This window comes from Rhea pennata, chromosome 18, assembly GCF_028389875.1.
Source record: "Rhea pennata isolate bPtePen1 chromosome 18, bPtePen1.pri, whole genome shotgun sequence".
Classification (NCBI taxonomy): Eukaryota; Metazoa; Chordata; class Aves; order Rheiformes; family Rheidae; genus Rhea; species Rhea pennata.
Genome location: NC_084680.1, coordinates 4,435,959 through 4,460,485, shown reverse-complemented (window position 1 = coordinate 4,460,485; position 24,527 = coordinate 4,435,959). Strand labels below are relative to the sequence as shown.

General features: G+C 44.5%; 1 protein-coding gene across 10 annotated transcripts in view; it reads right to left on the bottom strand.

Annotated features, from left to right (window-relative positions):
* Positions 1 to 24,527, bottom strand: part of EHMT1 (euchromatic histone lysine methyltransferase 1) — a 126,306-nt gene that overhangs the window by 76,833 nt on the left and 24,946 nt on the right. The window contains exon 1 of one of the 10 annotated variants that reach the window (XM_062590900.1): positions 7,011 to 7,089. The exons of 8 other annotated variants lie outside the window; for them this stretch is intronic. The gene's annotated coding sequence lies outside the window, so the exon portion shown is untranslated. Of the gene's footprint in view, positions 1 to 222; positions 270 to 7,010; positions 7,090 to 24,527 lie in introns of those variants that run through there. One more of the 10 variants, XM_062590899.1, reaches the window with a different exon arrangement.

Here is a 24,527-nt window from a genome sequence, read left to right as displayed (position 1 = left end):
ACCCTGCATGCTGCATCAATATGCAATATCCACATTTCTGCTGTGCTGTTCTCTTGCATAGGGCAAAAAATAAATAAAAAAATCCAGCCATGATTATCTTAACTGTCTTCCTCCTCTCAGAGGTTTCTCCTTTCCTACCTGACAACAGTCTGTCTGCGGCCACAACCTGAGGGAATCTGCTATTTATGACATATGGAACATGGACACTACAAGTTACTGTACCTGCAGACATCTGTGGTCTTCTTTTGATGAAGACTCAAAGAGTTGCATATTCCAGATCCTCATGAACAGTGATTCAGTTTCTGCTCATGTGATAAAAGCTCCCTCTACAGAGTGAGCATGCCCAGTGGAGACCATTTCACTGTTCACTCCAAGCTGCAGCCATTTCACAGAGAACCTGCAGGCTTAAGGGCTTCCATTGGAGCAACTATTAGCTAAGGCATCGTGGGGATACTCGGTCCACCCAGCGCAACTCACAGTTAATAAAGATAATCTGTCAACGGTCTGACCTAGTGCCAGGCCTAAAACTGATCACTAGCCTGCAAAAACCTTTTAAAACCATGTAATAATGTGTTCTGTTTCAGTGGCCTCCAAGAGTAGCCCTTGCCTACAAAAAAGGAAAAAGGGAAAGAAAAAGAGAGAGATGCTGCACAATAGCATTTAAGTTTGAGGGCATCCCTGTGCTAATTATATTTTGCTTAATAAAGCGCCCAGCCTTTGAATACTGGGATAAATGCATACAGGTTAAACTGGTTAAGTGCTCTGTGTCCAACTGAAAGTGAATTTGAGATCTGATATGCTGAGCTGAAGGGGTGCTATTTTTCACTTCAGGGATTTATAATATAACATGATCTGATACAACCAACCTTAAAAGCATATCACAAATACAATCACTAAAAAGTAACAATGAACTGATAGTGCACTACTAGGTGCAGTAGTTGTGAGCTCAGCCTATGTCAAACCATATGATACAGCTGGCCCAGCCAGCAAGAGCAAAGAGGAAATTTTAGCTTCAAAATAAAAGTAGTTTGTCTCTGTTCCATTTAACAATTAAGCACAAACTCTTGGCAACCTTCGTATCTGCTAAAGCTCCCAGTAAAACTGCCTGAGCAACTTGCAGGAACATCTGTAAGCAGAGATCAGCTGGAATGGATTCAAATGCACAGATGACATTTATCACAATGCAAAAGTCCGAGGGTTTCTCCGTGTTTAATATTTCTCTGGAGAACCTCCCCCAGGAGAAGGGGGAGGGGAGCAGAGCACAGAGGAGAAGAGAAGAGGGAAGAAGGAAGAGGAAATGTGAAATGGGACTGTAGTCCCACCCGTCTGTTCTTGACCAAAGCACAAACAATCCTCCCCAAAACAGGAGCGTGGAGGACAACTCTCCTTAAGCCGAAAGGCTAAAGCGAACCCTGGCGCCCTGCGTTGCCTCTCACAATGGCCCCAGAGGAGGAGGAGAAGGAGGAGGAGGAGGGGGAGGGAAAAGGAACAGCCTGCACCGGCGGGGGGGAGACGACCATAAAAATCCATAGTCAGGTTTTGAGGAGCCCAACAATTTCATTTCCCTTGCGAGGTTTTGAGGAGCCCAACGATTTTATTTGCCTTGCACGCTGCACGAGAAGCAGGCATTCAAAATTCAAGGCTCCAGCAGGAGCGTGAAGCCTTCTCTCCTCCACCCATCCCCTCCTCTCCTTTCTTAAAGCCTCGCCGGAATATGCCATGCTGCTCCGTTATCACAAACCAGAAACACCAGCAAGTCACCTTTTCTGCAGGCCGAGCATGTATTTCACTGCCGTGTCTATGTGCACTAGCAAAGTGGCAATAGTTAAAAGAGCAGAAGAGCTGGCTGTGGGACTGCTGCAGCTCAAATGACATTATTTTGCTCTAAACACTTCAGAGAAGTTTCACTGCTAAACAGTTAAAACACAGAAGGCTAAAGTTCATAAAGAGTGAATATTTGAGGGGACTGAAAAAAGCCAGGATCTCTCATTCACCTTTTTTTTTTTTTTTTTGCTTGATGTCAACATAAGTAATAATATATATAATGAGATTTTTCCAGCCTATCAATCACGAAAAGTTGTAGAGGTAACTCACTTAAGACAAACCCAAAAAGCCCAAAATAAAAGCAACAAAACCTGACTACGTAGGCAGAAGTTGCATTATCCTCTGCATCAAGAGACTACTGTAGCTCAAACCAAAGATGGCTCTAAACCAGTCGAGGCGTTACCCTCCTTGTGCAGCACAAATTCACCAAGCTTTCGCCAAAAATACAGGAGCAAAGACGTTAGCAAACGCGGAGTCAGTGAGCTAATACAGTCCACAGCCATTTTCAGCCCGAGATGAAACAGCGATCCGAACGCACGCCACGGGGTCCACTCTTCTCGCCTGCTCCTAAGCGCGGCGCTCCCCGTGGCAGCTCAACCCTGGAAATGCTTTTACTGGTGAGGGTGGAAATGCACTGAAAGCAGAAGATATAGAGACGGTTTTTATCTTGGGAAGCACTAAACAGTGGTTCAAAAAAAAAAGAGAAAGAAAGAAAAAAGCAGGGTATTGTGGATGCTTCCACAATCAAGTCAAGCAAAGCAGTTGATTAGCACCTCGCAGGAGTTCTGCACAGGGAGGTGCGAAGAGAGCGGAGGCTGCTTGTGTGGTAGTGCCGAGGAAGCAGCCGAGTTCTTAAATTCACGGCAGCCAAAAAGGAACAGAAGCTTCCAGACAGCCTCTGCAGCATTACGCACGCTGCCCACGGCATGGCGCCGCCATTCAGAGGCTGTGTCCTCACGCAGCCCCACCACCCGCGTGGGGTCCGTGCGGTGGCAGAGGGCCCCCCCCAACGTGCCCAAGGCCTGCCCCGGGGAGAGCTGGCCGCCCTGGCTCCCCGCCACCTTGTCAGGCCTCCTCCGGGCCCACACACAGGGCAGCCAGGCTCCCAGGGAGGCCACAGCAGCGCCGCCATTTCCTCTCCACCCTGCGGCCATTTTGTGGCAGCCGGGCCGGGTGCTGCAGGGGCACTGGCGGGGGCAGCGAGGGAAGGAGCCCTCCTCTGTCCCGGCCTCACGACAATGAAAGCTGACAGAGCAGCAGGGCTGAGCCATTCAACCGCTCGGGGACGTCACCAACATAGCACCGAGCTGAGACCGTGCCCCACTCCTGGAAAATGAAATCCATCTCCAAAATGGCTGAGGTAGATTTCCTTTCCTTCGCAGCTGAGTAAAATGACAACAAGCCTCTACCCTGCAAAGTTTTTATTTAACTCTCCAGCAATCTCACCATCAAACCATCTCTGCTTCGCAGACTGTGTGGTGAGAGACGGTACAGCATTTTTTTTTTTCCGAAGTGCTCTACCAGGTACTATAAAACTACAAGATATTTTTAAACTCTGGGCTCTCTGGCCTCAGTTCCATGATTCAAGGCTTGAATATCCTTTCCAGAATCTCACATTTTAAAGAGGAAGACAGCAGAACGACCACCTTCCTTCACAAAGGACACATGGCTCCTAAGGGCTTTTGCTTAATGACACCATTACTGCCGTCATTCCCACAGCTCCCTTATGGGGGAAGGCAAGCGGGAGGCCAGGGGAGATCTGCCTTCTCTAGGAGGAATGGCATTCAGCTCTCCAAAATACAAGACCTCCTCTTATTTCCGTCAAGCTCTCACTTCAGAGCCGAGGCTCCCTTTCGGCCTCCCTCTGAAGCGCGTGAACGAACGCAAGCACCGCTGCTGGAAAGCCTGGGGCGCTCTGCCATTCCTAGGAGCTACTCCTCGGCTCAGCTGCGAGCTCTCGAAACACCTCCTTCCCTTCTCGGAGATAATCCTGGACGCATCCTAAACCGAACACCCAGTCGTGGGGATCCTCTGAGCGCCCTCCACCCTCTCCGGGAGCGCCGAAACCTCTGCTTCGCCCCTCACAGGCTCAGGCAGCGGTTCTGAAGGAGCAGTCAGTCATGAACGCACGCTTCTGGAATTACAGTTTTCTCCACCTTTTGAAACCTGCTTTTTTTTCTCTCCAAAGGTTTCTAGCCACCTCCCTCTCTCCCCCCTCATTTCCTCAGCAAAGCTTAAAACTGTTTTTAGTTAATAGGAAACATAACATGTTCCCTGGGACGCTTGTGTTGAGCACATCGCGCGCGCACACACACAGATAAAAAAGCCCAAAACCAGAAAAACTGATACTGTTGTGACAGATGTTGAGATGTAAGCTCTCTGGAAGATGTTACTATGTTTTGATAAGAATACGTGTTGAGTATTTGATTTATAGGGCAATCCTAGAACTTTATTTAGAGCCACATTGGACAGACAGCTATAATTTAGAGCATACTGTATTCCTAGCAGTTCCCAATTATAAACTCCTTCAGCTTTAACTTATAGTAACCACAGCTCTTTCTATTTTGGAAAGCTAAAAGCACCATTTCTCCCCTTCATTCAGCTATCGTCTATTAAGAGCTTCTACTGTACACGTACAGCCTTGCTTGAGAAGGGTATTAAATACAACATCACATGCTTACCCCATCTTCAAAACCAGTGATCAAGCTTATTGCTTTAACCACACTAACAATTTGCTCCACACACAAATGTTTTCTTGTTTGGTTCTGGAAGGGCAGATGGGGTGGGAATCAGAAGCATTTCAGTGCATCACGCAGCACCATTCCTGCTTGTGAGGAGTCTTCTGCCAGGAAAGCAGGCAGTAAAAATGGCTGCTTACATGCAGTCTCACTTCTGCTGCAACACTTCACCGCAACACCGGAGATCATTTCAAATTCTGCTTACGAATCTCATGTGCTCCAATGTTTCCCTAGTCTTTGACCTCACACCTAATTTTTTTTAAAACATCACAGACAGACATTTCCATGAAAACAAGTTCATTCTCTTCATTTGAAGAGAATCAAAATTTCATGATGCTTTTTTACCTCTCCCCAAATCATGAACTTGCATATGAAATATCAGAGTTGATGGCTCTACGAGCAATGCCGCTGACATTATAAATTTCTGTGAGGAACAGAAAGAGCAGATGAACTCTAAAAACAAAGCTCCCATCTTCATGCAAATATCACAAGCTAAGAAGAGCAGAGAAATAAAGCAAGCATGATACGTATACAGCATTGCCTCTAAAGATTGCTTTTTTGCTTTTCAGCAACTGCCATAAGGTGGCAGTGGGTTTTTAAGGCTACCTTACACCTTTCACACAAGCACAATAGGAAATTATCACATGAGTGGTTTTCAGCATCTGAAACTGTTTAAGTGAAATTTCCTCATCAAGGAAGCCAGACCATACATGAAAACTTAGGGCTGAAATTCCTTCAATGCCAGAATCGCATAAGGAGGAAAAGCCAACAAGATCAATCCTGAAAAGCTATAAATGCAGCTCGCATCTGAGCCAAAGAAAACCAAAACCTTTTACTTTCATTGTACAATTACAATGCAGTTTATTTAACATAAATGCTTTTCTTTATGCATTCATCCAACCATAAACAAGCCAGCATCCATTAAAAGTGAGTAAAGTTATACAGCTCCAGGAGCCTGAGACTTGCAGCAGGCATTCTGCAGGAACTGCAAAAGCAACATCAGTAAGCAAACTGGTCACCAACTTACTACAGGGCTGACGTATCACACAGGTAAGATAATGACTAGCTCCTGCCTTGCTTGCAATCTCACAGCTCAGAAAACACAATGGACATGTTGGCTACACAAGAAATGCAGAACTGGGCAATAAATATTCAAGTTACTTTAAGTAATAAACTGACTCATCATGCAGATTGACCTAACTAGGTAAGACAGTCGTCTGGGACAGAGTAATAAAATAAAAATCTATGTTCTGCTCTTAACCAATCACACACTGAACTACGTTATGAAAAGCAACAAGAGTCACCCTAAAGAGCCAACCTACCTACTGCACGCAGGCTGAAGATACACTGTGATCACAGATTTCTGTTAATAAGAGATAAGCCAAACACAATAACTTTATAATACCAAAGCTGCAGTTTTCACAATGCCCTAAATATAGCAAGCCTCTTGCCTTACCTTTATTTAAAGCCAGACAGATAGGAATGTGGACACCCAGTAACATATTTCCCATAGGGCATAAAGTCTGAACGGGCTGAGGTTTTCTACTGACGCCTCCCCCCCTTCTTTACACAAAGTCAGATCTTCCCTATACCTCACTAATACAAACATTGAGAGCCAACGTAAACGTTTTATTGGCAATTTACTACGCAGCTTGCTTGTACAACAAGTGGAGTCAATCGCCTCATGCAGCACATACCTGCCGGTTATTATACACTCCTTGGAAAAAGCTGGCAACTAAACACCAAAATCAAAAGCCCAACCTCACACAGTCCCGTTCTTTCCCTCAAAGCCACTTGCCAACACATTAAACCCCACTTCCTTCCGGGTGAAACTAACACAGAAAGAGCCCATCAAAAGGAACAAACATCTAGATTCCCTCCTTTTCTTGCAAATTTGGAGGACCTGATTTGGCAAGGTTTGTTTTGTTTGCAATCCTTGGAATGCAAAATAAGCCTCAAAGAGGGAGTCACTTTGAAATTCTTTTGCCCTCCCACAATCACAGACAGATCTAGATGCAAACTGCAAAGCAGGTCTGTGCCCTGAAAGTGTTCAAATTAATAACAATTAGCAACGGCGTTACGCAGCCCACGACTGTGACAAGATCACATGCCTTTCCAATGTGAAGGCACAAGCAAGCCAGTCCCCACAGCCTTCGCTGCCAGCCCTACCCCTGAGCCTGTTGTTGCTTTATGTCATAACCCTAACGTTAGACAGGTCCTTTCTTTATATAGGTTTGCAAGTCAGTAAAGGTCAGTATTTTAAAATCCTCCGCGCTGATCGGCAGGAAGCAGTTTGAAGCCATCTCATGTCAGTGGTTAACTATGCTGCTTTTGAATCAATTCCAACAGTTTGCTTCAAGAACCACTTCATCCGGTCTCCTTATTCCCGAGTCCAATTCCCTACGGAAGCCCTATGGCATGTGAATGAAATTTCCAGAATTCCCCTACCTCTGGTCCTGTCTGAAGAGAGCTGCTGTTTCCTTCCAGATCCTGACTTCAGGCCTATAACTCCTTCAGCCACAAATCCATCTCACTCTATGGGTGCAGCTTCAACCCTGGAGCATGCTCAGTAAGGGCTGATCTTCAGCCATTTCAGAGCTTTAATGAAATGTAAGCATAAGGAAGTGTCATTAGCAAAAAAAAAAAAAAAAAAAAAAAAAAAAAAAAAAAAAAAAAGGAAGGTGCAGGATTCATCATGATCCAGCCAACCTTACTGTTTCCATCCCCTGTCAACAAGGTGAATCTCCGTGCGTGCACAGCGCAGGCATTTTTAGTCAGCAAGCACATAGCATTTTAGAACAAAAGCAAGGAAAATACTGTCGCAGGCAAGCCTTGTGCAAAAAGTAACGTTTCACAGTGACACTCAAACCAGCACATTTTTCACTCTAGGCCTTTCACAAATTACAAGATTTTCATGACATGCCATTATTTTTTTTTCTTCCAAGCAGGCTTCAACTGATGCTTTTAGTTCTCAATGCAAGTACTGCTTCCCGTCCACCTTAAAGCTAAACCTACACCAATTTGTTCTATGTAACCTGGAATATTATTTTGACTTAATATGCAAGAAAGTTAAAAAGCATGATGAAAGAAGGAAAAAAAAAAACCCCAGAAGACTAAAGTACAACACATTTCATGTTATGTTTTTCCTAAGAGGCTGCATTTTAAGAGAGAGTTTTTTTTTGTTTTGTTTTGTTTTTTTTTTTTATGTAGCTAGCCCTGAGATTATTCTATCAGGACATTTTTTTATTCTGTAATACAGTAAGACTGCTTCACAGCAGAATAGGTAGAGGATTTTTTTCTTTCTGCTTTTCCAAAGGACAAAATAGGCAAAGACACACAACGCTGAAGTCTACTGGGCATTTGCACTGCCAGAGAATTACAAACATGCATATTGTGAGTTATTCTTCAGGTGGGACTTGACTTCCTCCAAAACTTTATTTCTGTAAAGATCCTTCGCTCACAGGCGTATCCCTGCCAGTTCACAGAACTATTCACAGAAGTCAGAGATAAGTTGTGACAGAAATAAAGCTTTGTGGGCCAGGGCACAAAATTGACCATTAAACCCAACAAAGTTTTAATTTATACTCTATTCCTCATGTTGGGCACAAGCCAAACCAAACTCTCGATGTTCAGATCCGTGAATTGTCTGTGCACTATGTTGACCGACACTTGTTTCCTGTGCAGTCCATGCCTAATATTTTTTTCATGCATATATAGTGTCTGCTTCAATGCTAAAGTCTTGATTCTTCAAGGGAAGATAAAAAAATCAAGTATTTTATAAACAGAGCATTTCAGAAAGAAACAGTGATAGATGTGCACTGAAAATGATCTTTTTCCTAAATTAAGCTTCCAAGGTAATCATGAAAATACCAAGAGACTTTCTTAAAATGCAATAAGCCAAGCTAAATTTATAATTTTCATCAGTCTACAGCACATTCATGACAGATACACTATGCAAACAACTTGTAATTTTTTTTCTCTCATCTCTTCCCCATTAAATTCATTCCAGTACTGAGCATCAAGCTAGAGCTTTTGAGCAAATTATTTGGGAAAGTAAAGTGCTGACATTCACATTTGACTTTTAATGGAAGGCAGCCTTTCAAGCCCAGCACGAGCAAGTTGTATTTTACTAAAATATTTTTGAGCACAAAACGTTTGGTAAAGTGACCTAGGATAAAGCACAATAATTTGCTATAAAGAGTGCATGCTTATCTCCCCTCAGACCTTTATTTCTCTCAAAGCATCTCATCAAAACACCAGGACTCACATACTCAAGTAGCCATTTGGCCCCATGATGCCCATTCTATGGGGACAGTCATTAGGGTCATCCATTCTCAGGGCAGGATGCAATTCTCCCTACACCACATTAGGCCACTCAAGGATACCGTACAGCGCTTTCATTAAGTACAGATTGGTAAACCCTGCCGACAAATTCTATTCTCATCCTCTCCCTTGCCTTTAAATTGGAAGTAGTTTAAAAATAATATTCAGACCATATAATCCTGAGGCATGTCTGCTGAATCTAGCAGTGTTTGCATCTAGCACAGCTCAAGCATGTCAAGTTTGTTTCCTTGGAAACAAAGACCAATTTGCAAGCATTGCTTTCTTCCTTTTCTTCTTCTTTTTTTTTAATATAACGAAGACATACCTACAGCTGTTATTGATACAAATGAATTAAAGCTGATTCACACCAGCAAGGTCCTTAAGAGAATTATTAATATATTCCACTAATGAACAATTGGCTTGCTGCTCTAAGGGGAAAACCACAGTCCATCAGTATGTAAAAATCCCTTTTTCCTCAACAGATGTAATCTTGGCATGGCATAGATATTGCTTCCTTGGGGAGAGGTAGAAGAAAAGGAAATTAGGATTCATTTGCTTACCCTGGGCCAGGTATACTGTTGCCCCCTAACACACAGCTCCAAAAGATACACTAATACTGCTCAAAACATATTTCCTTCCAACACAAACTGAAGAGTGAATACAAGCTTAAGAAAAAAGCAGTAACCTCTTGTAAGTACATTTTGCCAATTTTAAGACCAACTTATTCTGGTCAAGGGCATGCATTAGGGCTTAAGTGGAAAAAAAATCAGCGTTTCTTGCAGCCGTAACTCTTCTCATAGAGTCTGCTCACATGAAAGGTCCTCATCCTGAAGGCAATAAATCCCACAGTGATGACACACAACCTCTCTGCGTGGGCAAGAAAGAGGAGGGAGGGCGAAAAGTATCAGAGCTGAATTATCCATAACCTAATTTGTAAAGACAATCAGTACCTGCACCTTCCAGAGCCTTCAGCTGGAATTGCAAGTGCTCAGCACCCTTCAAAAATCTGTCAAATAGGCAGTAAAATGGACACACGTGAGAACAGCAAATAAAATTATGGCTCCTTAAACAGGCTCACCCAGAGGCTGACTCAGCCCAGAGTTCATTTCCCAACACGCTTGGACTCAAGATGGGTTGCAGTCTCTACTTGAGAAGATTACCTGAATACCAAAGGGAGCAGGGCTGATTCTTCTGCTGTTCATATCAGCGTCTCCCACTAGCAAAACAGCTGCAGTCAACGGAGCTGCACCTGCAGAAGCTGCTATGAGCAGGGAGAGGATCATTCCTCCACACGCAGAGCAAAGCCTTGCGGTGCCCCGGAGAATCCCGTTTTCATTACCAGAACAATCGGTGTTCAGCACTAAAGCTGAGGCGAATCCAGGATGCTTCAGCAGTGCTGAAAATTAGGCCTTGGACTCCAAGACAGCAGATACTCCAAAGAGATTCTTAGCTTGCAAATGACACTCTGCTGACGGAGCAACCTTGCTGTCCTCCTAGACACGCTCACGGCAGGACCAATGCGGTAACCTGGAGGGTATCTTGTAAACCAAAAGCACAAAGAAAACACCCCTGCAAACGACAAGCAAAACTGCCAAGATGCTCTTGCCCTAGAGCTTGAAAAATGAATCTGTTTTCAGTACACTGGCTTTTCAAATGTTGATGAACAGCATTTAACAGCACTAATGCAGGTTTCCATTCCTGCAGCAATGAAGCAATCCTTGAAGCAAATCCCTCGGCCTACACTCTGCAAATCTAAGCATCCTCACTCTGGTAAGCAATTATAATAATTACCCAGTTTTATCTGAACCAATGTCATGGTCTCAAGAATTTTTGACAGTGTTCTAGCCACCAAGAATTCTAGGAAAAGAGAAGGAAAAAAACAAAAAAAAAAAAACAAAACTAAGATCAGAGCATATACTGAAATACTGAAAAAAGCATTTAAAAATCATCATGAAAAAAGAAAAAATATAAAAGAAAGATACATCATGATTTATTTAATATATTTAAACAAAATACTTAGATTTTTATAAGGCTATTTCAGTATCACAAAATCACAGAACAGTTGAGGTTGGACAGGACCTCTTGGAGATCGTCTAGTCCAACCCTCTTGCTCTAGCAGGGTCACCTAGAGCACGTTGCACAGGGAATTTATATATTGCACTGGAATTTTGTTTATAATAAGTAGAAAATATTAGTCTTTTTTTCTCTCTTTCCATTTTACAGATGGAAACAGAGGCACAGAGCATTAACTGCCAAAAGATTCTGAAATGGTCTTTCACAAATGTATGGAGCAGAAGAATGTAAAATAGTACACCTAGATTTAGATGCTCTGCTGCTGATTTACAGAGTTATCTAGGGTAGGTCAGATGGAGCAACATTCAAAGAACGTTTTGGGACAGCCTGCTTGAGACATCTTGTCTTTGAATCTTCAGTGAAGTTTGAGCATTTTATATTCCCTTGAAAATCTCATTATTTAAAAAGAAAAAATCAGCACGACACATCAACATAAATAACAATTTTATTAGCATTTTCTCCATAATATTCCCTCTAACCAACATTCTCTTTGGAGGGGAGAGGAAATATTTATCCCAAACAGCAAACTTTTTGTCTCTGAAATGCTTTTCATGCTCAGTGTCAAACCAGTGTTGAAGCAGGAGGATGTGATATGGGTGAATTTGTGACATCAGGACACAATCCAGAGGGCTACCAAAAATCAGCTGGATCTAAACTGATCAACAGGATCAAGAAATTCAGGGACGTTACTTGATAGAAGATTACTGTTGCATAGCACAGGTGCACATCAACACATCTGAAGCAAAGACAACGAGCTCCACTACATTTTTTGTTATATGTATATGAATTAAACACCTGGCAAACACTTATGTGACAATATAGTATTGAAACAAAAGCAAAAGTGGAAATTCTAGTGAGATTACACTACTTATTAACAAATTTAACTCCTGCTTCCCTTCCCTTTCTCTCCCCTCCACCCTGTCCGATGCTCTAGCATGCTGCTTGCAAATATCCACGGAACAAAGAGCCTCTGCCTCGGGCCCCACGTATTTCTGAAGATTTCTGAACGCAGATTTAAACTTGGGAAGATCGTCACAGGATTTACTTTAATGCCTAAATAACTAGACCGCTCCACCATGCCAAAGCCTTGTTCTACTACGGAGGACAAACGCAAGGATGGCAGTTAAAGCCCCGGCCTAAGAACGATGAGCTCAATTCTGATCCCGACCCAAACGACAGCTCAGAGAGAGACAAATTTCAAACCAAGAGACACGGAGTTTGGGTGGTCAGCTTAGAGAGCTTTTCCGACCTGCTGAGAACCTTCCTCCTTGAGCGACACTACAGAGCAAGGTGGGAATGGGCAGCATGCGTGAAAATCATGCACCGGTTTTGCATCAAAAATTAAACTGCTCTGCTAAAAAATGACTTCCCTCAAACACTCCCATCCTTTTTTTCCTGTGCATAATACCAGTGTACATGCCTCGCAAGGAGGCTTAATTTTGTTACCATTTTAACCTAAAGGTGTGGAACTACAGCAAACACTAGAAAACCACAAGATACTGCAGTAACATTACTAGCTTCCAGAGATCTGAACTAGAGACAGTGGGAAAGGTGAACGCTTAAAAATGCCTCCAGTTCGGCGCAATGGTCGCTGTCGTGCTTCGCCTTCCCTCGGCCAGAGCAGCTTTTGGCAGCCCCGCAGGGGCCAGCAAAAGCAGCCTACTGGGGAGGATGCTTCCCACTGGGAAGGACTACACGTACTATTCTTATTGTACAAGGGAAGGGAAAGAGCAGGGCTTCACCCTGCCCATGCCCGACATCTACCAGAGCTCGAATCCCCAGTCCAAGCCCGCGCCAAGAGCGGAGCTGACCTCGGGAAACTCCTCCTCTGGCAGCCAAAAAGCAGCAGAGAAAAGGCAGGCAGAAGCGCTGCCACTCTGGTTTGGTAACACCACATACGAGGGTGACAGCAAAAATAAATAAATAAATAAATAAAGCGCAGGCAAGAGAGAGGAGAAAAAAAATGAAGCTTTTTTTTTTCTTTTGAGACAGGAAGCCTGAGTTCAGCCTTCAGCAGCAGCTCGACCACTCTCAGGCTTCAATTAAACCAACTCAAGCACTGCCCAATTCAGCATCCTTTTCCTCGAGCAGCTTTGTAAGCCACTCACTTAGCAGCTGAAAGCGCCGGAGTTTCACATGCAACTTAGTAGTTGGAGCATCCCTGTCGCTGACTCCGAAACCCAGAACCAGACTATCGCACCAAGGCAGCTTATTCCCGCGTGCCCGTGGTTAATTGCTCCTGCGGCACTCAGGGAACCGAATTTAGGCACCGTTGCCGCGCGGCAAGCAAAGAAAGAGCAGCCGGCACGGCTGAACGTGGCCCGCCGAGAAGACGCTCAGGATTCCCTTCCAGCCGGCTAGAGACAACACGCAGCCCAGACGCGGCGGCGGCGGCGGCGGGAGGCGCCTCGTGCGGCGTTACCACGGCACGCACAACGACCTTTCCCCAGATGGGTCAGAGTCAAACTAAATGCTGGCAGATCACCTGGCATCACGTTGTTTCACTTTTTTTCTTTCCTTCTTCCTTTTTTTTTTTTTTTTTTTTTTTTAATTGCATCCGGGGTGTGTTCAGCGCCTGCTAGAGAGCAGCAGTTGACAAGGGAACTGCAACCCTGGTCTGGCAAAGCACCTTGTAGCTTAGCTACAGAGCGTGCTCCCGACACCTGTACTCCAAAAATAGTCCCCACTGAAACGCATGGAACTACTCCAAACCGCACGTCCCCTCCTCCAGCCTTTGCAAGACCTTGGTTCAGAGCGAGCCCCCTTACAGGAAGTTACCTCCTCCGAAATCTTTTCTGCCGTGTTGTACCCTGTGCCATTCTTCTACAAACCTCAACAACACCGGCTTTAAGCAAGGTCCCACAAAAGAACAGCTCTTCTCAGCCAGTCCAGAGCGCTATCAAAGTCCATAAGCTCCCCTGCATGTGTCTGTCCCCAATCTTCCCTTTGCCAAATCCAATGCAAGGTCTCTGCAGGCATCTGCTGTAAACTCCAACGTTTCTAAGCCTTGACCACTGGTCGAGAACATTCCCGCAGTAACGGGAGGCTATGTGGCTTTTTCCCCCTCTTTTCCCTCCCTTTGAGAAAAGGAAGGCCTACTCAGAGCATCATAACTATATCAGCTCAGAGGGCTATACTGGGAAAGCCCTTGGGTATTGCTGTTATCACAGCAGTGTTTTCGATATTCCCCTTTCCCGACATGCTTCGTATGTTGGTGTGAAACCTGCATGGCGAATATTCACAGGTCAATAAACAGACACACCTGGAGCGTCAATATTTTTTTCTAAGTCCATCTTTAGAAGGAACTGCATAAAGGATCAGTTTTAAAGCAACCCAAGAGGTCTGTCATTTCAAACAGCTTTTAACTCTCTTCTTCCTTTCAGTAGCGAATAAAGCATCACAGAAGTTCCTGTAAAGCCCTGCCTAGCACATTACTAATCTAAATATGCCCCATTCCCAAGGAGATCGAACGGATGTCATGGATCAAAGTTTTATTTTGAACTATAAAATGCAAAAAGAGCCCCCATCCGTTGCTATGCACAAACAGAAGGCAAAACAGAAAGGAAGAGAAACGTGGTTCATGAATAACACAACTGCATAAAACCTTTGTTTATTCCTGAAACAGTGTAATTCAAATATACCAATCTGCAAAGAAATGCTAATACCACGTGTTCAAAACGCAAATCTGACTCTGCAGCGAGGGATACTGGTGAGTAGGACATTCTGCTCAGACCCAGGTAATGGAGGGAAGGCCCAAAGTACACATAAAGCAACTGCACCCAAGAACAGGCGGGGATTCTTTTCCCTTTATTTTTACCCTATTCTTATATCTCATTTCGGATCCCTGTAACACCGTCTTGCACTCAATCCATTAAGCTTTGGCTTCAGGAGTCTCCCACTCTGATTCACAGGTTTTGTTGGAGACCGTCAAAAGCAGAACGCTTCTCAGCCTGGTAGATGGCCACCTCTTCTATTCTCTCGTACGTGATGGGAATCAGAGACCCCCTGAGGAGCTCCAGGGGAAAAGGGAATTTCAGTTCATCACTGTATCAATATTCAGAGTTTGGGGGGGGGTGTTGGGTTTTTTTTGTTGTTGTTGTTTTTTATATAACCTTTTAATCACTGGCATAAAGGACAACTCGAGCAAACATTCTGCAATCTGCTACAGAGGTAACGGTCAGCACTTGCCTCTGAATCTCTCTCCCTGTTTTTGCCATCTTCATCTGCTCTCCATCTTCCTCTCTACACACTCAACTGTCTGTCCTTTAACTTTGCTCTGGGATCAGTGCTTTTTCTACCTGTAAGTGTTGATACACACGTGTCCGCAACTCCTCGTGTTTCAAAGCTGCATCATCCATGTTGCTTTTTTCTCTTCTGTTTTGAGCTCTCTTCCCCTATTTGTACCTCCTGTACTTTCCTTCTGCTCCAGTGCTAATTTATTCTTTCTACTGCACTTCTCTCTTTCTAATCCTTTTTCCTATCCTCTTGGGGCAGGTGTTAAAACAAAGAGCCGGCTGCTCACCTTCAAGGTGGAGGCAGCAGAGCCTTGACTACTTTATTTTGCAGATGCTGCCCTCCGAAAGTGGATGAGCCTACATGGCAACAAACCAAGAAGAATACTTCTGCCAAAATCCCTGTTCTAGTCTCAAAACTCACCAAATTCATTCCAGAAATATACATACACTCTACTGACCGCACGAGTGGTTTCTGGCATCCTATTACTACCTAACAATAAACCTAAATATTGTTCTCCATTCATGCCCAAGCAATGAAAAATAATAATGTATGTATCCCTGAGCAGGTATGTCCATGCCCTCACGCATGTGGGACTACAAGAAAGAGCTTCCTTGTTCCTCCATCCTTTATTTAAGGTTTATCTACAATATTGGCCTATTTTTTTGCTGCCTGGATAATGATCCTGCTGTATTATAAGCATATCAGTTCCTGCCTGCAAATTAAGTTTTTCAACAGGAAAAACTCTATTCAGCTGCATCCATCTCACTTATAAGGTGAAGCGTGAAACAAATATTAGTGCAGTGAAATTATGAACCGACTACGAACAGCAACATCCCTTTGCAAATAAAATTGGTGGCTGCAACAAGGTGAGGAACTGAAGTCTCCCATCACACGAAAGAGCCCATGGGCAGCACTGGGTGCCCACCGGACTGTCTACATCCTGCAAAAAGGTTTCAGTTTTGCAATTCCATGCTTTTTTAGCCAACGGCTCGGGCAGTATCAGGTACCTGCTACAAAGCTCATAATCTGGAGATTCCTGGTAACAAGGCCTTTACTGTCTAATCAAGCTGCCCAGCGTTCATATTTGCTCAGAAAAAGTGAAGGGCACTTCGGTGAAGAAGGCCTGTGCGAGGCAAATCCCCGCGGCCTCACCTTGTCCCTCTGGGAAGAGGGTCTCTACGCAGACACAACAGCCGGAACAGCTCACGCGACGGTCAGAGGACGAGCGCGTCTGCAAGGAAAGCACACATCGTATCTCCTCCTTCCCTCCTAAGACCTCAGCGAGGTCCCAGTGGTGTGCGAGGCATGGAGCAGCAGCGAGGACGAAGGAGAGCACCAGAAACGGGCACAGAACATTTCACAGTCGTAAAAACTAGCCAGAGAAGGGCTGATGCTTATTTTTCTTTCTCTTCCAAATCTGGATCTCCTCCTCCCTGCCCAGCCCACCCGTTTGCTTTTGCAGAGAATATTTACAGCAATGACCCCCATTACATTATGCCTTATATTTTTCCTTGCTTTCTTCCATCATGAATCATTAACAATCCCACGTTTTCATCATATGGTCTGTTATCAAATTAAAATAATAAAGGAAATTGCACTGAAGTACCAGATTTAAAAAATCCAAACCATCCCACAGGAAAGTATGTACTTTCTTTTTTCTTCTTCTTTTTAGCAGAAAAAAAGTAAAGCACAGTTGAATTTTTGAGCCTACTACCCTTCCACACTGCCCTTTATATGTCTGACCAGAGTGAGGCGTGAATGCTGTAAAGAGAGAGATGCTGTAAAGCAGCAACGTGATCCCACTTATTGCTTTTCGGCTAGGTGCTCATTTTAATACAACACAGGCTGCAGCACACAAAAAAGCCTCCAAAACAAAAGATTACGCAAATATATAAATATATATATATTATACATATGCCTATCCTCATTTTTAAACTTAAGCAAAGACAAAAAAAAAAATACAGACCTGCTTTCAAAATGTGCCAAATTTAAAAATAAACAGTCCCCCAAATGCCATCAAAAATCCCGCTCGGCAGTAACATTTTCCACCTACTCTATATTACGAACGTGTCCCAGGGCGCTGCCGATGGCGAGCCGCATTTCAGGGCTCTCTTCGCCTGCCTGCGCGGACGTTCAGAGGGGCGAAGCCCTTCGCCAGCCCTGCAGCGGACGGGCCTCTCCGGCCACGCAGCAGGTAACAGCTTCAAAAAATAAATGCGCAGAAAAATTAAGCGCCTTCGCGAGCCTGGGCCTTCCCGGCTCCAAAGGGACATGTGAGCAAACCTCCCGGCAAGCAGCGCGGCGGGCGAGCCGGAGCGCGCGGGTCTTCGCGGGACGGAGGGGAGCGGGGCGGGTTTTCGCCGCTCCCCATCGTTTCGCAGGACAAAAATGAAAAATTGCTCCTCGAGCGATTAAAATGTGCAAACATTTTGCTTGGTGTTCCGACTGCCACATTTAGTATTTCAAACAACACCCAGGCCAATATTGTTGCTTAATTTAACATAACTGGATCCCGAATGCATTTCTAACAGATTAAACCACAGAAATATCCACATGTTTTAATGAGGATTTGGCAGTATTCAGAGCCAAACAGATTTTAGCAATATTTTTGGACTACAGATTCTTTCAGAATAAATGAAAGCCCACTAGTAATGTATCTGCAATTCCCTACATTTCAAGCCTTTTTGGATTTAAGTGCAAATTAAAAAACCTAAATATTTAGCGCCATTATAATTCTAGCAACATCTGGACAATTTTCTTTCCCTCATAAAAAGATCTCAGCCAGCTTTTGCTGGGGCTCAGTCCACGTTGTTCATGCAGAATGGCTCCTTTCACATTTGCATGCTTCAATCAGATCCTGTAGTTTCTATGCCAACAAGCATTTGTAATTCTTTTAAAAAGCACATTTGGAAGTGGGGGTAGAAGGGGGATTTGAAACCTGGTAAAGATTTTGGTTTGGGGGTGATTTTTTTGGTTTTCCTCCCCTGTCTAGACCATCCGTTCCTTTTTTTTTTTTTTTTTTTTTTTGAGCTCCAGAAACCTCAAAAAAGGCCCAGCAGCCACCACCTCGGCCATTTCAACATTTTCACCTGCTTCCAAACGCATCAGTGACTCAGTAGAAGGAAAGGGAAGTTTGTCCAGTCATCTGACATGTAAAGAGATATATACACACGCACATACACACAAATATATCCATATACTACTCCAGGTCTGTCTCCCAAAAAAGAACCAGTAACAAACGTCTATCAGTGAACCTCCAGACAATAGCTCTGCCGGGAAAGAAATGAATTTGCAATGCAGAGAAGTGAGCCTTGCGGATGCAAGCCAGGCCCACGGCAGCAAGCTAGCGAACTCCACGCAGCGGCCCCCTGCCTACTCCAGCCCGCGGGGCCTGTGCAGGTTCCCAGACCCAACGTAAAAGCGCCACGAGACAAGCAGCTGCTACCGAAATACCGCTCAAAAATCACAGCAGTTTGGTTTTTAACCACATTTTGGAAGCAACACCTCCCCTTTCTCCCCACCCCCAATCCTAGACCTCGCAGATGGCTCTAATTTTATTGCCAACACTTACGCTGTGACGATATAGGTGCCGGGAGACAAAGAAAATCCCGACCAAGAAAAAGCAAAGTAAAACATTCAAAAAAAAAAATAGTGTTACCGTTCTTACAAAAATACAAGGAAATATCTGTTTTTGTACATCGAGGTGGTCTATTAGATGCAAAGTCTCTGTGAATTCTTCTTCAGCTGAAGTTCACAAGCAGGACTTGGAAATACCTTTGGAGCTATCAAACATTGGAACTCGGGAATGCAGCGAGTTCCTCGGGAGAGCACTCACGAGCAAAACTGCTCGGGCTGGACCACTTCGCGGGCAGGAGCGTTGAAACAGGTTGTTCCCACCAAAATGCTTGGTGGGACTTACAGGAGCGCTTCGCGAGGGCATTGCTCACCAAGAGGAGCTGAGTGCACAGCACAGGCAAGTTAATCTGCACCTACAATTACCTGCTTTGGATAACTTTCTTGCCCAGCAGCTCTGGAGGATGAAAGACCAGATTATACAGCTATATGTACATCACTCCACGCTCACTTACAGGATCACTGTTAATGACATAAGAGATCTATTAGTTCCTCCAATCCACCTCCTATGCACATGTAATACATAATCATTTAACATGCTGAGAGGGGAGAGGAAAGAAAGACTGTCAAGGTCATGCTCTCATCAACTCTAACCACAGGACCATATGAAAAATACTCCTGAGGACCAGACTATGATAAACTTCTCTTACTGGATTGGATATACAATGATTGGACCAGTTCGCTCCCTCTCTGCACAATTATAAATCAACATAAATGATCACAGAATACAGAAGACGGGCTAAGAGCGATGCGGCGCATTGGACAACCGACTTGACCAGTAACTCTGAATTCATATTCGCAAAGCAGGGATCAGGATCAGATCCAGAAAGGACTAAAACTCCCTCATGGACCTACATGAAAAATGACTAGAAAGGAGGGAAAATATACAACAGGGCAGGGTTATCAGCCTGGTGGTAGTGACTACAAAAATCAGTAATTCTTAAAAATGGAACCCACAGGACTGGTAACAGCACCCAGCTAACACACACGGTCACTCCTGCCAAACGTCATCAAAAGCTCAGGGGGGGGAAGACTGTGTAAAACGATTCTCCTTTGAAAAGGGCCTACAGGTGGTTGAATGGCACAAAAAAAAGGTCTTGAGAATGAGTAAGGGGCCTTGCAAAACTTAGACATTAACACCCACTTTTTCCATCCTTTGTTGTGCTGATGTGCAAATCGGCATGCGCTCTAGTCCGGTCAAGCTTCTGGCAAAAGCTGTGAAACTCATTGCAAGGAACTCTGAGAGCAACTTTTGCCAGTTCAGAAGCACTTCTGACAAACATGCCAGCAAGCCTGGTTCAATTTTACACAAGACTCCACATGACTGATAAATTTGGACTTCCCCCTCCAGACTGTGCTTATGGAGCATATACTGTCTGGGGATCAGGACCGTAACTGGCCTAAGTTAATGTTTTTCATCCACTTCAATGAACTACATGGGGTTGTACTAGCTGGAAATACAGCTCCATCTGTGATTTTAAGGGACTCAGCCTAAAATACTGAAATCAATGGGCAGACTCCGTTTGTAACAGGAATATGGATACTGAGTCTAAATCCATCTTTGCAAAGCCAAACTCTACTGGGAGACTCATTAACAAATCCCCCTGCCAGGTTTACGATGTTTAAACGAAAATAAAAGATTGTGCTATGCAAGACACAGTAGGTAAAAATTTAGGAGGATATTCACAAACCTGGCTTAAGGTTCCCTAAGCTCCCTCTGTGATCAGGAGAGTCTCCCTCCCTCTCCTCATGCTGTGGCACCTTAGGGAGACAAACTGCTATCTTAGCTACAAATGGTAGTTTCCTCAAGTTTTGTGGCCTAGAAGTATCTCCATTATTTTTCAGCTTGAGATAGCAGTGCAAAATTGTGGATGTAAATGCAATAGGTTATCACCTGGGCTCTTCAGCTAATGGAAATACCCTGGAGCCACAGGTCCTTTGTGCTGAGCCTTCTCCCTCCGAGTCCCTTATGGGATTGTGGCAGCAGCCAAGTAAGACAAATTACTACTAGCTGGACTAAGCGCTGTGGACAGATCATGAAAATGAATTATCTCCTACTCCCCTCTCTCCCGCGATGGGTTACGTCCTGCTCCTGTGGAACAACTCCCCCAAAAGGGAAGGGGCAAACACACAAGATACAGGAACTTCTTGCCTTGTGGTTTCTTGTTAACCGTCTGTGTTGAAACGCAGCATTGGAACCGGCTCTAATACCTCTAATTCCCTAATTCCCAGCTGGCATGGGGACTAAACATTCATGACCGACAGGATGGGCAACGCAGGCCTCAGCACTCCGTGTCCGCGGGGGGCCAGTGGCAGATCCATCACCCCAAGCACCCTGGCTTGCTACTGAGTAGCAGGGCTCTTCATTCAGCCTGCAAGTCACGGCAGAGGCAAGAGAGCACTGAACATTACAGCGTGAATTAGGGATAAAACTACCAAGCAAACTTAAGGGCAGATCAACCACTCCCCTTAGATTCCAGTCTAAATCCAGAGTTGTGCCACTGGTTGACACTGGTTTCACCAGTATAACTAGCTAGCTAGCAGAAAGCCATGAATGCAAAGCTTAAGAAAAAAATGAATGTATTAGGTGATAAAATACAAATTCCCTTCCTCAACCAACGCATATGCAAAAGCTCTAATTTAGCTCCTCAGATTCATCACTGAATATTATGTCATTTTTGATCCTTTTAAGGAAGTACTCCAGCATTTTCCCAGATTAATCATCCAACTTTTTTTCAGTTGGACAAAGTTAAAAATAACCAAGAGCTAGGTCTCAGTAGAACTGTCTTGCAGTGAAAGCCTCGTCCCATCACACCTGCAAGGACACGGATCCTTGCCCGTCTCCAGGCACCGACACGCTGCAAAGCCCACTTGCTGGCAAACAAGCACAACGTAAGACAAGGACAATATTCCTCATTAACGCTGTCTAATATTAAGGCTTCAATTCCAGCCAGTCCATATTGCTAGCAAAATCCTACATAAGACTTACACTATCTACCACAGCAGGCTTGACCCCATTTTAATATGTAGAAGAAAAAAAAAAAAAAACTCGTAATCCTACAGAGCACCGAGCAAATAGTACTCTCTGGGACTACTTGAATACTAGCCTATTAAAATACAAACATGTTCCTATAGAAGCTCAATGATTTTAAACATTCACCATCTTTTCATTTCAGGTTTTAAGCACTTTGCCTGGCAACTGTCTGAAGGCAAATCATTATGGAAATAGGAAGACAATTAATTTTCCTTTATTCTAGAAGAGAGGATTATTGGAATAAATAAAATAATCAGCTTAGACAAGAGCACAATTCACAACTTATGAAAAACAGAGGACTTTTTTCATCTTTATTTCCGAAGAAAAGATTTTCTTGGATGAAGTTTGCAAGGCGAGTGCCGTTTTGGAGTTAAGTAACCTTGGACTGCTAACTCACAAATAACTCCCTGCATCTCACCAACAATTTCAGACACTCTTAGAACCACCTTTCTACATAGCAACTTACAAAGAACATCAAAACAAGGAGATTCAAGGGCCACTTCCTGACTGCAGTTTATACGGGTGTAAATCTGAAGTAACCCCCGAGCCGGCCGCAGCCCCGGTCTGAGCGGGGAAGGCCTGACACACGACTCGGAGCAGCCTCTGCACCAGGCAGTGACAACAGGAGGTCTCGGCTTTTGAGGGCCTCCTCCTATCCAAGCCTCTGCCCCCAGTAAATCCATGCTGAGTTTACTGAGATTAATGAATTTATTTGGATTTCAGCCACTGTAGATGGTATTAGAACTGCTTTCAAAACTGAAGCAAAGGAAGGGTGTGCGATAATGCCTGCTGACGACTGCAAAGGAGAGAGCAGCTAATGGCTAATCAATGTCATTATTTGATGACAGTTTGTGATACTACCTACTACATTCCCAGCACCATGATTAATATGGCTAAAGGAGCATCCGATATACCGTGACATACACGTGCAGCCACACATTAATGAAGTTAAAGATAAGGCATTTAACTCTCCACCCCCCCACAGCAGAAGTGAACAAGAAGAAAAGCAGGACCTTCAGTTCATATTATCATGGAAGATAATTGCCTACTGAGACAATTTCAGGGTATTTTGGTAATCATTCTACAGTTATTTCTGAACGATTCCTCTAATAAGCAATGTGAAGTATATAAATAGCATGGGAACTTTGGTTCAAGGTTGCTAGAGCCTCTAAAAGGAAATAGAGATAATTGATGGGCGCACAGATTCCCAGGAACACTAAGGACTGTAAAAGTACTGAGAAATCAAATTGATGATCTGGAAAATAAGATGAGATTAAGAATTATCAGGTTAGTGGGGGCTCCTGAAGGAGCAGAAGCAGGAGAAAGCAGGCTTTTACTTTGCAGTGGATTATTAAGGAGGTTAGGGATGAATAATTTCTAACGTTCGTTAACGTGTCCTGCTGAGTCGTATCCCCAGACAGGCCAATTACGTAGTGCCCTGCATCGCTCTGGAGGAACAAGCTGCTCCTGCACCAAAGAGCCCACGTGTTTAAGCCAGCACATAAATCCGAGCCTGGTTTCAGGATCCCAGGCCCGTCTCCCTCCGCTGCTGCGACGCCAGAGGGAAATACACGGCTCGAGGCTATTCCCTTTGCTTCCCCTGGCAGGGTCTCCTCCGAAGGTCCAGGTGCCCGCCTCTGCCCGCAGCGGCGGAGACGGCGCGGCAGCTGCGAGGCAGGCTTCCGAGGAACTTCTGCACCATCTGCGCCGCCTGCTACCGGGAACGCTCCTTTCTTTGCTTCGCTAACTGCAAAGCACTGCCACAGCAAGTAGGTCACGGGCGAGATGTCGCTCGAAGAATCACCCGCCGTTCGTTTCCGCTTCTTTAGGAGTCACTGCGGCACTTCCGGTCTTTCAACGCCCTCCCCAAAACCGGCCGCTTTCAGGCTCGGCCCTGTCCGCCTCCCTCTTCTGGTCTCGCCTCCTTTTCCGCGGGCAGGCCGCAATCTTGCATTTCTGCTCTTTTTCTGCACCGTTTAATGCGAACGATCCCCAGCAAGCAGACGAGCATCTCTAAAGCAGGCTTTTTCTTCCGTCCCTCCTTTCACGACGGACCGTATTTTCCCCAAGAATAACTTCTGAATCACGACCGAGTTACGTTGCTTCTGCGACGCTCTGCATCCAGAAGCAGCAACGTATGTCCTCTAAACTCATTAAACCTCATCCACCACAGAAATGTAGCTACTCTGCTAATTTCAAGGCAGCTGAAAGGCGATCATAAACTGCATTTTGAAACAGCCAGGGCAGCAGAAGATAAAACTCCTCCGAAGTGAGTCTGGGTAAGGCACCAACGTGGAGAAATGCCGTGCTTTGCAGAAACCTATCCACACAGCTTCACAGCAGCAGGAGGATTCATCACAACAAATAATTACAAGGCTTATATCATAATGTCTAGCCTTAAAGTCATTACCAATTGCCTGAAGATTGGCTGAAGTCATTAGAAGGGAGAGAAAGCAAAGACAACAGGCTTTGAAGTGGTCATTATTTGATTATTAAAGACTGAGACTTCGGTGCAATGTATTACCAGACACAGTAACTTTCTCCCTCATGTAATTGCTGTGGCTGTACAAGGTCTCCTCAGATACACCTGTAAGAGTCACTTCCATTTTCTTCTCTTTCTGTCTGGAATATAGCCCTTGGCTGCTGTGATTGCAAAGAGGGGAGCA